We start from the raw sequence: 12,768 nt of genomic DNA, 5'->3' as shown, positions 1-12,768 counted from the left end.
ACAGAACTGTAAGTCATAAAAGTATATTGTTTTTATCAGGCATGACAATAAACTATTATTTTAAATGGAAAAATTAATATATACATGTATTAATAGTACTTGATTTCAGGAATGGAATTTCAAACTGAACTAAGGAGAATATTTTTCAGAGAACTAGAAGAAACTTTTTTTCTACAATAAATAACCAAGATTTATTCGAATGACTGTTATCAATAGAAGCACTGATGAACATAGAACAGTCCATGCATCTAATATGAAAATATATATAAGAGGACACACAGTTCAAAATGTCAGGAAAAGCCAGGATCCTGGAACTCCATCCAGGTCTCCCACATGGGTGACAGGAGTCCAAGCATTTAGGCCATCTTCTGCTGCCTTCCTAGGTGCATTAGCAAGCATCTGGATCTGAAGTAGAACAAGCAGGACTCAAATCGATGCCCATATAGGACAGAAGATACTTTTACAAGAAATATAGTAATTCTTCAAATATTCAACACAATTGGAAAATTAGTTTCAAATAATATTATAGATGTCTCAAGTTCAAGTGACACTCAGGAGGATGAAGGGAGAAAGGAAAACCACCAATGTGCTGACATAAAAAATTATTTACTGTGAATTATTATACTATTATAGAAACTCAGTACTGAATGAGATATAATAACTGGTGAGTCTTAGCAGTTTACTTTCATGCCTTTCTAAGGCCTCTGGAGGAATACAGATTAGTTTATCCTTCCTTCAAATGGGCCTAATTGTCATCATCATCTTCTGCTGCTGCTTTTTCTTCTATTACTGCTGCTGATGCTGCTTCTCCTTCTTCTCCTTCTCTCCTCTTCTGAGAGGCAGAGAGACAGAGTAAAGACACACACACACACAGAGAGACAGAGACAGAGAGAAAACACTTCCTTCTGCTTGTTCATTCCCCAAATGCTTGAAATGGCTAAGACTAAGCCAGGATGAAGCTGAGAACTGGGAACACAATATAGGTTCCCATATGGGTGGCAAGGGCCTAACTTACTTGCGCCATATTGCTGCCTCCCAGGGCACCCATTAGCAGGGTACACATTGCTGGGAACAGAGCCAGGACCTGAAAGCTGACACTCTTAGTTGGTATGCAACATCTTAGCCACCAGGCCAAATGTCTGTCCCTGTCCTATTATTTGATTGCATGTATCTACCAATTAATTTTAAAATTATCTTGCAACTTTTGGATTCAAGCTATCTCATTTTATCCATTCGGTTATTAGCAAATTTTGTCTATTAATTCATTAATCCTTTATGATCTGGGAAATTAAGACTTTTAGTATTCCATGAGAGAAGTGAAATATTTCTACATAATATTTCAGGATTGTCTCCTAACTATAGTGCACAGACTTTGGAAAAAAAAATTTTCCCATTGGATTTAGCTAGGTTTTAAATATATATACCATCCTAAGTATTTTGATTCTGTTTGATTCATAGCTATAAGTCTAGAACCTAACATAATGGCTGACACAGAACAGGCAATAAGTAAACATGAATTTGTAACAAAAATGAATTTTGTATTAAGTGATTGTGCTCATGTGTGTGGCCATGACAATAACTTTTTTTCTAATAATCATAGACCTCAATAATTTTGGACCAAGTTTCCATTCACATTAGAAAATAATAGTCATGGGCTAGTAGTGTTGTGGAGCAGAGATAAAGCTGCCATCTGCAATCCCAGAATTCTATACATTGTAAGTTCGTGTCCCAGGTGCTCCACTTCCAATCCAGCTCTCTGTTGCAGCAGAAGATGGACTAAGTGCATGGGCCCCTGCTACCCATGTGGGAGACCTGGATGCAGTTCCTGGCTCCTGGCTTTGGCCTGGCCCAGTACTGGCTGTTACAACAATGTGGAGAGAGAATGAGCAAATGGAAGATCTTTCTTTCTCCCTTCCTCTCTCTCTCAGTAACTCTGGCTTTCAAATAAATAAATGAGTCTTTAAAACAGAAAAAGAAAATAGTCATTAAATCTTAGTTCCAGCTCCATCACTTTTTGAACTCTCTGTTCACATAGCATCTCATAGCCTGATGTTCAAAAATCACTATGTAATCAGTCATCATTTCCAATATCTCTTGTCACATTTGTCTCTTGAACCCATTCCCTTTAGGTCTTAAAAAACTTATATGAAAGATCTCTGTGAGTGAGATCCCAGTGGAAAGAATGGGCCATCAAAGAAGGAAGTACCTTTCTCTGAAGGGAGGAGAGGACTTCCACTGTGACTATGACCTTGTCTAAATAAGATCAGAGGCAGCGAACTCAGAAGGCCTCCATAGCCTTGGCAACTCATGACAAGAGCTGAGGGTGATTACTGACACCATAAGTCAACAACAGGAGTCACTGTGCACTTACCCCTCATGTAGGATCTCTGTCCTAAATGTGCTGTATATTGTGATTTAATGCTATAACTAGTACTCAAACAGTATTTTACACTTTGTGTTTCTGTGTGGGTGCAAACTGTTGAAATCTTTACTTAATATATACTAAATTGATCTTCTGTATATAAAGAGAATTGAAAATGAATCTTGATGTGAATGGAAGGGGAGAGGGAGCGAGAGAGGGGAGGGTCACGGGTGGGAGGGAAGTTATGGGGGAGAAAAAGCCATTGTAATCCATAAGCTGTACTTCGGAAATTTATATTCATTAAATAAAAGTTAAAAAAAATTTTCTCTCACAATGCAACTATTCTTGTCATGGTTTCCACCAGCACCTATGCTGTAAATAGATAATCTTCATAAAATTACATATAGCTAAACATTTGAAATAGTCATCCTCTTTATGAAATAATTTTTTCCATTGGCTGGGCCTGGCTCTTTATGAGACTTATTACATTAGCACTATTGTTTTTTGTTTCCTCTCCCTATTTCTTCCTGGCCACATTAATTCTATTTCTAAAATCATTTACTTGGTGGTCTCATATGTATGCCATCCATATCTTGAAGACTTCCTAATTTTTAAGTTTAGCCTGGATTTGTTTCCTAAACTCTATTCTGTTACATCCAACTATGTATTTGACCTCTCCATATGGTTGTTCAATAGGCATCTCATAATCGATATTTCTGAAGATAAATTTCTGATTCCTCTACCCATTCAACTGAAATTCTCACCATCTTTTCACTTCAAAAAGCCGTAAGTTTGAAGATATTCTTGACTCCTTTCTTTCTTTCTTTCTTTCTTTCTTTCTTTCTTTCTTTCTTTCTTTCTTTCTTTCTTTCTTTCTTTCTTGTCACCTGACATCAAATCCATAAGCAATCATCTTATTGCTGTCTTGAAAATACATTTGAAATTTGACCACTTCTTTTCACTTTTGCTACTAACACTTACATACAGTCCATCATAAAATGTCAGCTAGAATATTGCGAAAGCCTCTTTAAAAAAAAATAGCTACCGCGGCGGCCATTGGAGGGTGAACCAACGGCAAAAGGAAGACCTTTCTCTCTGTCTCTCTCTCTCACTGTCCACTCTGCCTGTCAAAAATTAAAAAAAAAAATAAAAAAATAAAAATAAAAATAAAAAAAAAATAAAAAAAAAATAGCTGTTGTTATTTATTGATTCATGTATTTATTTGAAAGTTAGAATGATGGAGAGACAGAGACAGATAGAGATCTTCCAACTGCTGGAATACTGCCCAAATGTCCAGTCAAGTTGTGGAGAGGCTAAATGCAGGAGCCGGGAACTTCCATCCAGGTATCACACACTGGTCTCAGGGACACAAGTACTTGGGCCACCCTCTGTTGCCTTCCCCGGCTATAAACAGGAAGCTGGATAGGAAGCTGGGAAGCAGAGTATCTGGGAATGAAATTGGCATTTTGATATGGAGATTAGCATCACAAGCAGTGGCTTAAGCCAATGGGCCACAACTTCTGTCCCTATAATGTTTTCTTAACAAGTTATCTGTGGTCTATTCTTGTAAAGTGCTTTCAGATAAAATTTCTTTCAAAAGTTATACATTGATGCCCTAAATTCCTATGTGATCATATTTGGAGATAGCCTTTGGGGAGTAATTAGGATTAGATGAGGTCGTGGAGGTGGGGATTTCATTATGTGATCACTGAGTGAGGGCATAGCATCATGGTGGCCCCTGCAAGCCAGAAAAAAAATCCTTATCCTTGTCAGAACTTCCCCTTGATGGACCCCACTTCCTTGACTTTCAGGCTCCAGAACTAGATGAAGTAAATTTCTGTCGTATGATGTGGCAAGCTTCATTTAATATGTGTATATAGAACCTCTATGTATTCTTTCTTACTGTTTAAGTTAAGAAAAATCCTGGACTTCTGAAAGAGACTCTTGGAATTTACCTTAAATTCAAGGTAAATGCAAACAAATTTCAGTTTTTGAAAAAAATCAAAAAACACTACAAACAACAACAGCAAAAAGGAAAGCCCCTCAAATGGCCATCAGTTCTTGGCTGGGTGCTATCCTAATCTTTGGTCCATGTCACTTATTACTCTCCCTTCTGCTCTAGCAACATCAACTCAGCTAGTCCCAGTGTTAGCATGTGTTCCCTCTGCCTGCAATACTTTTCTTTGGAGGTTCATATGCCTAAGTTCCTCATTACTGGTTTCTATTCAGATTTCACCTGTATGAAATTGTAACTTCTTTCAATATTTCCTAAGCCTTATATCCTATTTTCTTTATCCATGTTACATTGATTATAACCATACAGCATATATTTTTATAGATTTCTTTTATTACCTCTAATTATTAGGTGAGAAAATTCTTGAGAGAAATCAATATGTCATTTTATTAATTGCTGCATCTTCATTACCTGGAAGAATATCTGGCACTCAGAATATATTTGATGAGTGAATGATGGTTAGATCTGATTCCAATTCTGAATCACTCTCTAAGTAATATTTACATCATTCTTCAGAAACTGAAATCAATGTAAGCAATTATTTAAAGCATGAGAATGCTCTAGCAGGTGACTTTAACCTGGAACAGATTGCCTGGCATAGCTATTTTTAAATGATTATCCTTAGACATATTTACTTTGCTTTTTGAGTGTTAGTTTCCCCATCCAGAAAGAAAATAAAATTCCCTACTTCTCAGGTTCAGTATTGAAATAAAACGATTTAGTAATTGTAAACTGCTCGATTTAATGTCTACCACATTATAGAAACTTCATAAAATCACTTCATGCCTCCACTTTGTCAACCAGAGATTAAATAGAGTACTTTGAAACAAACACAAACTGGAAACCCAGTGAAAATATTAGTAGGTATCAGCAATATTTATGGTAGCTTCTTTAATGAGAATTGTGAAAAAAGAATATAAAATGAAGTATATTCTTAGTACAAGAACTTTTAATGTTGCAAATAGAAAGACCTACAATTTGCACTAAATTAAACCAACTGGAAAGATATCCTGGAATGAAAGTATTAGTTTGGAGTCAAAGACTTTGCTTTGAATCATAGTTTCATTAATTACTTGCTTGATTACTCCGTATACTAAATTTTGAGTACTTCTCTATAAAATATATTTGTTAATAATAATGCAACTGGCCAAGTTGAGAATATTAAATGAAGATGAACTTTTGGAAGACTTTTTTAAATTGTAAAGCTGTCTATAATGTTAGTTTTATTCATGAGAAATATTGGTTGCTCTTTCTATTGTATTCTCCCTGCATTTCTTGATGTTTTTATTAGCGTTTATCTCACATGATCACACTGTCTGCAGAAGTCCTATCAGTGAGGCGACAATTCCTTGAGGGCAGGAATTGTTTCATTCATTTTACTTTTATTGTACCTATTTAATAAATGTTGAAAGAAAGTATAGATAAAGAAAATGAATACATGGCTATAATTGAGGAAAACGTATAATGGAGAGAATAATAAATGTCAACTTACACGGAAGGATAGAAACGGAAAAGACTACTCAGGGGTGGCATATTCAAGCTAAGTCTTGAAAGTCAAATTGGAGTTTGACAGGCAAAGGATAAAAGAATATTATAGGCGCAATAAAGTTTCTTCAGCTGGACTCAAAGGACAGGATTCTAGGGACTCATAAACTGATTATATAATTTTATGTGTTTATGCATTGTCTCCCAAGGTTAGGAACCATAGTTTCATCATAGTCTCAAAGTTGTCAGTGTCACTATAAAATGTTCAAAACTGCTGTGATTGAGAGAAGATGAACAGAAATAAAAAGTGGGACAACGGACAACCAGAGCATGATTAGGGAGTGACAAATGTGTTAAAATTGGATTGTGCTCACTCCGCATTTCAAAATCAGGAATTTAATTTTGTTCCTAAAAAACAAGTACTGGAATTCTCTTATGCTTTTAAACTCAATACTAACTAGCTTTTACAAATGCAAAAGCCAGATTTGTTATTAAATAGCATTTAAATACAGTCCTGAGGGAAGGAAGATCAAAACCCAGTTATTCATTCAAAACTGTCCGTTTTATTGATTCAGAACAACTCTTTGAAGTCTACTTGATTCTCTGATTCTCACTTATTCTTAAACAGCAGGATTTTAGTCTTTGATTGTTTCCAACTGAGTCCTGGCCTCCTTCCCTATAGTAGAGAACAGCTGGTTGCTTAGGGTAAGCCCAGCACTAAATGCCAAGCTAAAGATGGGACATAGAGCACAGTGTTTGGAGAACTAGTCAGAATCTCATTTTAACAGTCAAAACTGTTCCTGCAGTTGTAGATGGCAGTGATTACCATGTTGATTGCAATTCAGAACAGCTTTGCTTTGTATTTGTTTGTGTATTTTATTTTTCTTGCAGCTAAACACCACCTATATTTCCTCTGTATGTAATCCATTAAATGACTCAAAAATTATGTAATCCACTGTAAATCTCATAAAGAGGGGTACGCTGTCTTGTCAAAACAGCCTTTTTCATGGAAGGATGTTTCCAGAGAGCAGTCTGCTGAGTCATCTGCCAGACACATTAGATTCCTTATAGAACCTTGGGTGACCATTTCAACAATGGCATTTTAGGCAAATTGAGGTTTGCATTTTCAGAAATGATTTCATACATTGGAATACACAGTTCCCTTGTTTGGCAAATTAAGAGAGAAGCTTCACATTTCACTTAATATAGTCACCAACTAGAAAAACAAGTCTAATGCCTTTTTAAAAATATTCTGTTTATTTATTTGAAAGGCAGAAGGACAGAGAGAGAGAGGCACAGAGAGAAAGAGAGAGGCACAGAGAGAAGGAAAGACAGAGAAAAAGGGAGAGACAGATCTTCCATCTGTTGCTTCACTCCCCAAATGGTTGCAAAGGCGAGGCCTGCACCAGGGTGGTGCCAGGGGCCAGGAAGTCCATCTGCAACTCTAATAAGATGTCAGGGTCCCAGACACTTGGGCCATCATCTGCTGCTCTCTGAGGCACTTGAGCAGTGAGCTGGGACACATACTGAACAGCTGGGAGTCAAACCAGCACTCTGATATGCGATGCCCCTTTGAAGCAGCGACGTCACCTGCTGCACCCCAATACCGGCCCCTACCTACTCCTTTCTGTTAGATGAATGCAAACACACAGTATTACTATAGACAGAAGGGAGAAATACAATAAACCTAGGAAGGATAATCCCGCCCATTTGGTTAGAAGTTTGCAGTTTACGAACTTCTTTCTCATGGTGTGACATACTGGAAATAGAATCAAATTCGGATTTAGAGAACTCTGTGTTTGATTAGTGGATCTGGAATTTTAGTAAGGCAATGCAATCATTTAGTCTGGAAGCCTCAGCGTTATCTCCCTATAAGGAGAACTATCTCTCTGCCATATCCGTCTTGCAGCATTTTTGGGGAAGATTGATTGGAGTTAGATGAGACAGGGAAAGTGAAATTATTGGTAAAATCTGAGAGCTCTAATGAGGATAATCATCATCACCATCACTTCCTTCAAGTTTCAATAGGGAGTATGATTTCTCATTTAATAAAGATGGAAGTCAAATAAGAGCATTGCATTTTTATTTTTTCATGATAAGTAAATGTTAAATATGCAAATACAATTTTCATATATTCTGTTTTAAGTGGCAATATTAGAGGAAGCAAGATGAAGCATCATATTGAGTAAGATAGTTCCTTGAGAAGATATATTAGCAAAATGTGGAAACATTTGAGTGCAAAAATTATGCAGGGGTAAACCGTCTGAGTTACAAGAAACTTATGAAAGAGAACTACCAAGAAAGTGGAGAAAACAATTTGTAATTTGCAAGTATATTTTAATGATCAGGGAGTCAGTTTGAAAAAGAACTCTGGCTGTCTGTCAAGACTTGTGAGGGATAAACTCGTAGTTTTATTAACTGTTTAGACATATTTATTGTTTGAATAAAATACTTATTAGTAAGAATGTCAAGGAATGGGGAAGAATAAACAGAAGTGAAATGTCGATTTATAAGGTTATGAAGAAATATTATATATTTGAAAAATAATCCAAAATTTGGAAACAAAGCATAGGGTGATTGCATGTCTTTCCTTTGTAGTAATAGTGTGGGGAACTGCAGGCTGGCCACCTATGGGAACCGCCTCTAAATGGTTTGCAGCAATCGGTCAACCACAAGTCCTACAAAAACAACCAGGTGAAACAGATGAAACAGAATGGACTCTGTATTAACTAGGAAGAACCAGGTGAAACAGATGAACTTTCGACCTGAGGCTATATGTGCCCTCTCATCTGATTGGACGATATCAGCATAAAGGGACATTGGGATCTGGGCGGGCTGGCACGGCCGCCACTGCCAGCGGCCGCCGCCGCAGCCCCCCTCCTTTCTTTTCTCCTCTCCCCACTTTCCTTCTGCCCCGACAAGTGAAAGTTCCTTGAGAACCGAGAAAGAGTGAAAGTTCCTTGAGAACCAATGAACAGTGACGGTGTTGTGACTACGTTGGACCCTCGCCTGCGAGGGTCCGACAAATAGGACATTGGCCAACAGGACCTGCTAGGAATTCTTTAACTTTTAGTTCCACATTCTGAGGCATTTGTATTTTTTAATTCATATTTTTAAATAATGTATGCATGCAAATCATTTCTGTCCTGTCAAATAGATAATACAAAAGAAAATATTTTAATGACCTAAAGGAGTCCAATGCAATAAAATAACTACAGTATGAATTTCAAAACAGACTACATAAGTTTCTTTTCTTCCAATGCCCTTTGAACCATGATACTGATTCTGCTATTCATGACTTAAAAACAATCTGTAACTTGATTCACTATATATTTGTTAGAGCAACATTCAAATTTTTTAAATTATTGACATTTAAATATTTATATTTAACAGTATATGTATATTTTCCAAGAGTGAAAAAGACAAAAATTTTTGAGAATTATATATATATTTAATATAATTTTCCATTTATATTGCATTGAATTATCATTTTGTTCACCCTAGTATCAATGTATTGCTTGTTAATAAGCAGTAGCATTATTCAGAATGTCCTACTGAGTGAAGTAAGGAAAAAAGAGTTGTTAAATTTTGATTACATTACATTTTGAACATTATAAAAGATAATCTAAATCAGAAAATAAATTAATTTTAATAAATTATGAATCCTAAAAATATGAAAACTAATTTTTTTAAAAATGTAGGGAAATCCCTGAATTGAAAGAGTGTTGGTTCTCAAGAAAGAGTGGACATTACAGCTAGATTCTGAAGACATTCAAGAGATGGAATTCCTTCTTTCTTGGGAACCTCCACCTTATCTTTTAAGACTTCTAGTTGATTCAGTGAGGCCTATAGCATCATAGAGGCACATCTGCTTTACTCAAACTCTAAGGATTTAAATGTTGGGGAGATTCCATGATGGTAGATTAGGGAATGGCATACTGAGCTAGGATAGGGATAAATATATATATATATATATATATATATATATATATAGGGCGTGCACTCTCCGGGAAGGATTAGATTAAAAAAATCACTGTAAATTCTCCAACAGAGGAACACCATGGACCTGTGTGGTAGGTGCAAACACACATCATGAACACGGACACAACAAAAGATGAGCAGCCAAGATCCAGGATGGCCAGCAGCTTCAAGATGGAGGTGATACCAGAATGCAACAACCCATGGTAATATAGCCTGAGGGAGAGCTTGGCATGAGTCTGGACTGGAACCCTAGGGTCTGTGGTCACTAGCAGTTACCCACAGACCCAGTGGAAGCAAAAAGGGTACATTTATCTCACCTCATCTTCCCCATGATGGCACCAGCTGCCTGGCTGAGAAAAGGTGGGTGCCATTTTGGACATGAGTGGCAGCTTCAGAAGCCTTTGTGTCCATCTACAGCAACTGGCTGAGATAGGACACCATCTTAGCAGTACTGGTGGCAACTGGGTGGGGGGCAACTTTCTGCCAGTGGCTCTTGTGTATGCATATGATCGAGAGATTCTAGTGGAAAGAAATTTTTGCATCCCCACTGACTTTGCAACTGGCTGCGAGAATTGACAGGTGGCTGGGTACCCATGTTGGACCATAAGGTGACCTTTGCCTTCCAAAATGCCACATGCTCTAGGGCTCAAGCCACCTAGGCAAAGTTGACAATGGGAATATCTGCCTCCCTGTTGACTGGACAGGCTGGCAGTGCACCCAGCAACTATGGGAACCTTGTGTGTTGAAACCTTGGGGACTTGGTAGCTACATGAGATGGTGAAGAGTATAGCTGGATCTCTGGGCAGTCAGTGGATGTGGCTCCACATGATCTGAGCTCCTTGTTTGCGTGGGGAGGGTCATTGCAGCAGGAACCGTGCTCATGGTGAGGACTGTGCAGATCATTTGTGTGGTTCATAAGGCAGTGTGGATGAGTGTTTAACTCACCAGGGGCTAACATCTGGGCATTGCTAAGCTTGGAGGATAAGAGGTGATCACAACAACAGAGATGACCATTCCCCCTCCTTTTGTTAATCAGAAGAAATCTATCATGTCAGACTTGGATGTTACCTTGGATATTCACCCCACCCTGGAGCACTGACCAGAGATCCCTGGCCACACCCAATGCAACTTCTTGGTGTTCACTGAAAGTGTAGACATTCCACCCAGCCACAGATACACAGTTCAAAGATAAAAGCCATCAGAGGAAAAAAACCAACAACAAGTAACTCCACAAATGCCTAAAAATAAATGCAGAAATTCAAGAACAAGAATAAGAAAGTCACTCCAAAGAACACAATATTTCAATGTTAGAATGTGAAGATGAAAAATTGATTAAATCCTGGAAATGGAATTCAAAAGTTTAATCATAGGATTACTCAAAAGCAATCAGAAGTGAATCCATGAACTAAAGGAAACAATACATAACATGAATTAAATTTTTTCCATGAAATTAAGATTTGGAAGTGAAACCAAAGTAAAGAACTAGATATGAAGAATTCAACAGATATATAAAAATGCTGTGAAAACCCATAACACCAGACTTGGTGAAGCAGAAAAAAGAATATCTGAACTAGAAAATAAATCTTTGGAAATTTCACAGTCAGATTAAAAGAAGAAGAAGAAGGAGGAGGAGGAAGAGGAGGAGGAGGGAGAGGAAGAGGAAGAGGAAGAGGAAGAAGAAGAAGAAGAAGAAGAAGAAGCAGAAGCAGAAGAAGAAATTAGAAAACTTAAAAAACAGTGTTAGAGATTCAAGGGATATTATGAAATCACTCAAACTATGTGTCTTAGCATTTCCTGAAGGTGTGGAAAGAGAAAAAGGCCAGAAGGCTTATTAAGTAAACAATTACAGAAAACTTACCCAATTTAGAGAAAGAAAGGGAAATCCAAGTACAAGAAGCACATAGAACTCCTAATAGGCATGACCAGGAAAGATCTTCACCACAACACATTGTAGTCAAACTTTCAAAAGTAAAACATAAAGAAAAGATTCCAAAATGTGCACAAGGGAAACACTAGATTTCTTTCAGAGGATGTCCATTTAGACCCACAGGTGATTTCTCCTCAGAAACCCTACAGGCTAGAAGAGAAGGCACAACATGGTTCAAGTTTAAAGAGAAAAAAAAAATAAAAACTGTCAACCCAGAATACTGTACCCTGGAAAGATCTCATTTATGAATAAAGGTAAGATGAAGATTTTCCATAACCAAGAGAAATGGAAAGAATTTTTCACTACTTACCTAGTCTTATGAAAAATGCTTAAGGATGTGCTACACACAGAAAGACAGAATCAGAGTCTTCACTATGAAAGAAGGTGAAGGCAGAAAATCCTCCAGTATAATTACAAAAAAATCCAAAGAAAACAATAGGAATATTTATAGAAAAATTGTAGGGGCAAGTAGTTGCTTATTAATAGTTACCTTGAACATAAATGGTCTCAACTCAGCAGTTAAAAGATACAGACTGGCCGAATGGATTAAAAAATGAACCCACCTACTTGCTGCCTACAAGAAACACATTTCATAACAAAGATACAAACAGCCTGAAAGTGAAAGGAAAGAAAAGGGCAGGCGCTGTGGCTCAATAGGCTAATCCTCCACCTGTGGCGCCAGCACACCAGGTTCTAGTCCCGGTCGGGGCGCCAGATTCTGTCCCGGTTGCCCCTCTTCCAGGCCAGCTCTCTGCTATGGCCTGGGAGTGCAGTGGAGGATGGCCCAAGTCCTTGGGTCCTGCACCCGCATGGGAGACCAGGAAAAGCACCTAGCTCCTGGCTTTGGATCAGCGTGGTGCGCCAGCCGCGGCGGCCATTGGAGGGTGAACCAGCAGAAAAAGCAAGACCTTTCTCTCTGTCTCTCTTTCACTGTCCACTTTGCCTGTCAAAAAAAAAAATATTCTATGAAATGGAAAGCAAAAAAGGGCAGGTTTAGCT

Source organism: Lepus europaeus, chromosome 2, assembly GCF_033115175.1.
Source record: "Lepus europaeus isolate LE1 chromosome 2, mLepTim1.pri, whole genome shotgun sequence".
Classification (NCBI taxonomy): domain Eukaryota; kingdom Metazoa; phylum Chordata; class Mammalia; order Lagomorpha; family Leporidae; genus Lepus; species Lepus europaeus.
The sequence above is the reverse complement of the archived record's forward strand: the minus strand, read 5'-3'. Positions refer to the sequence as shown.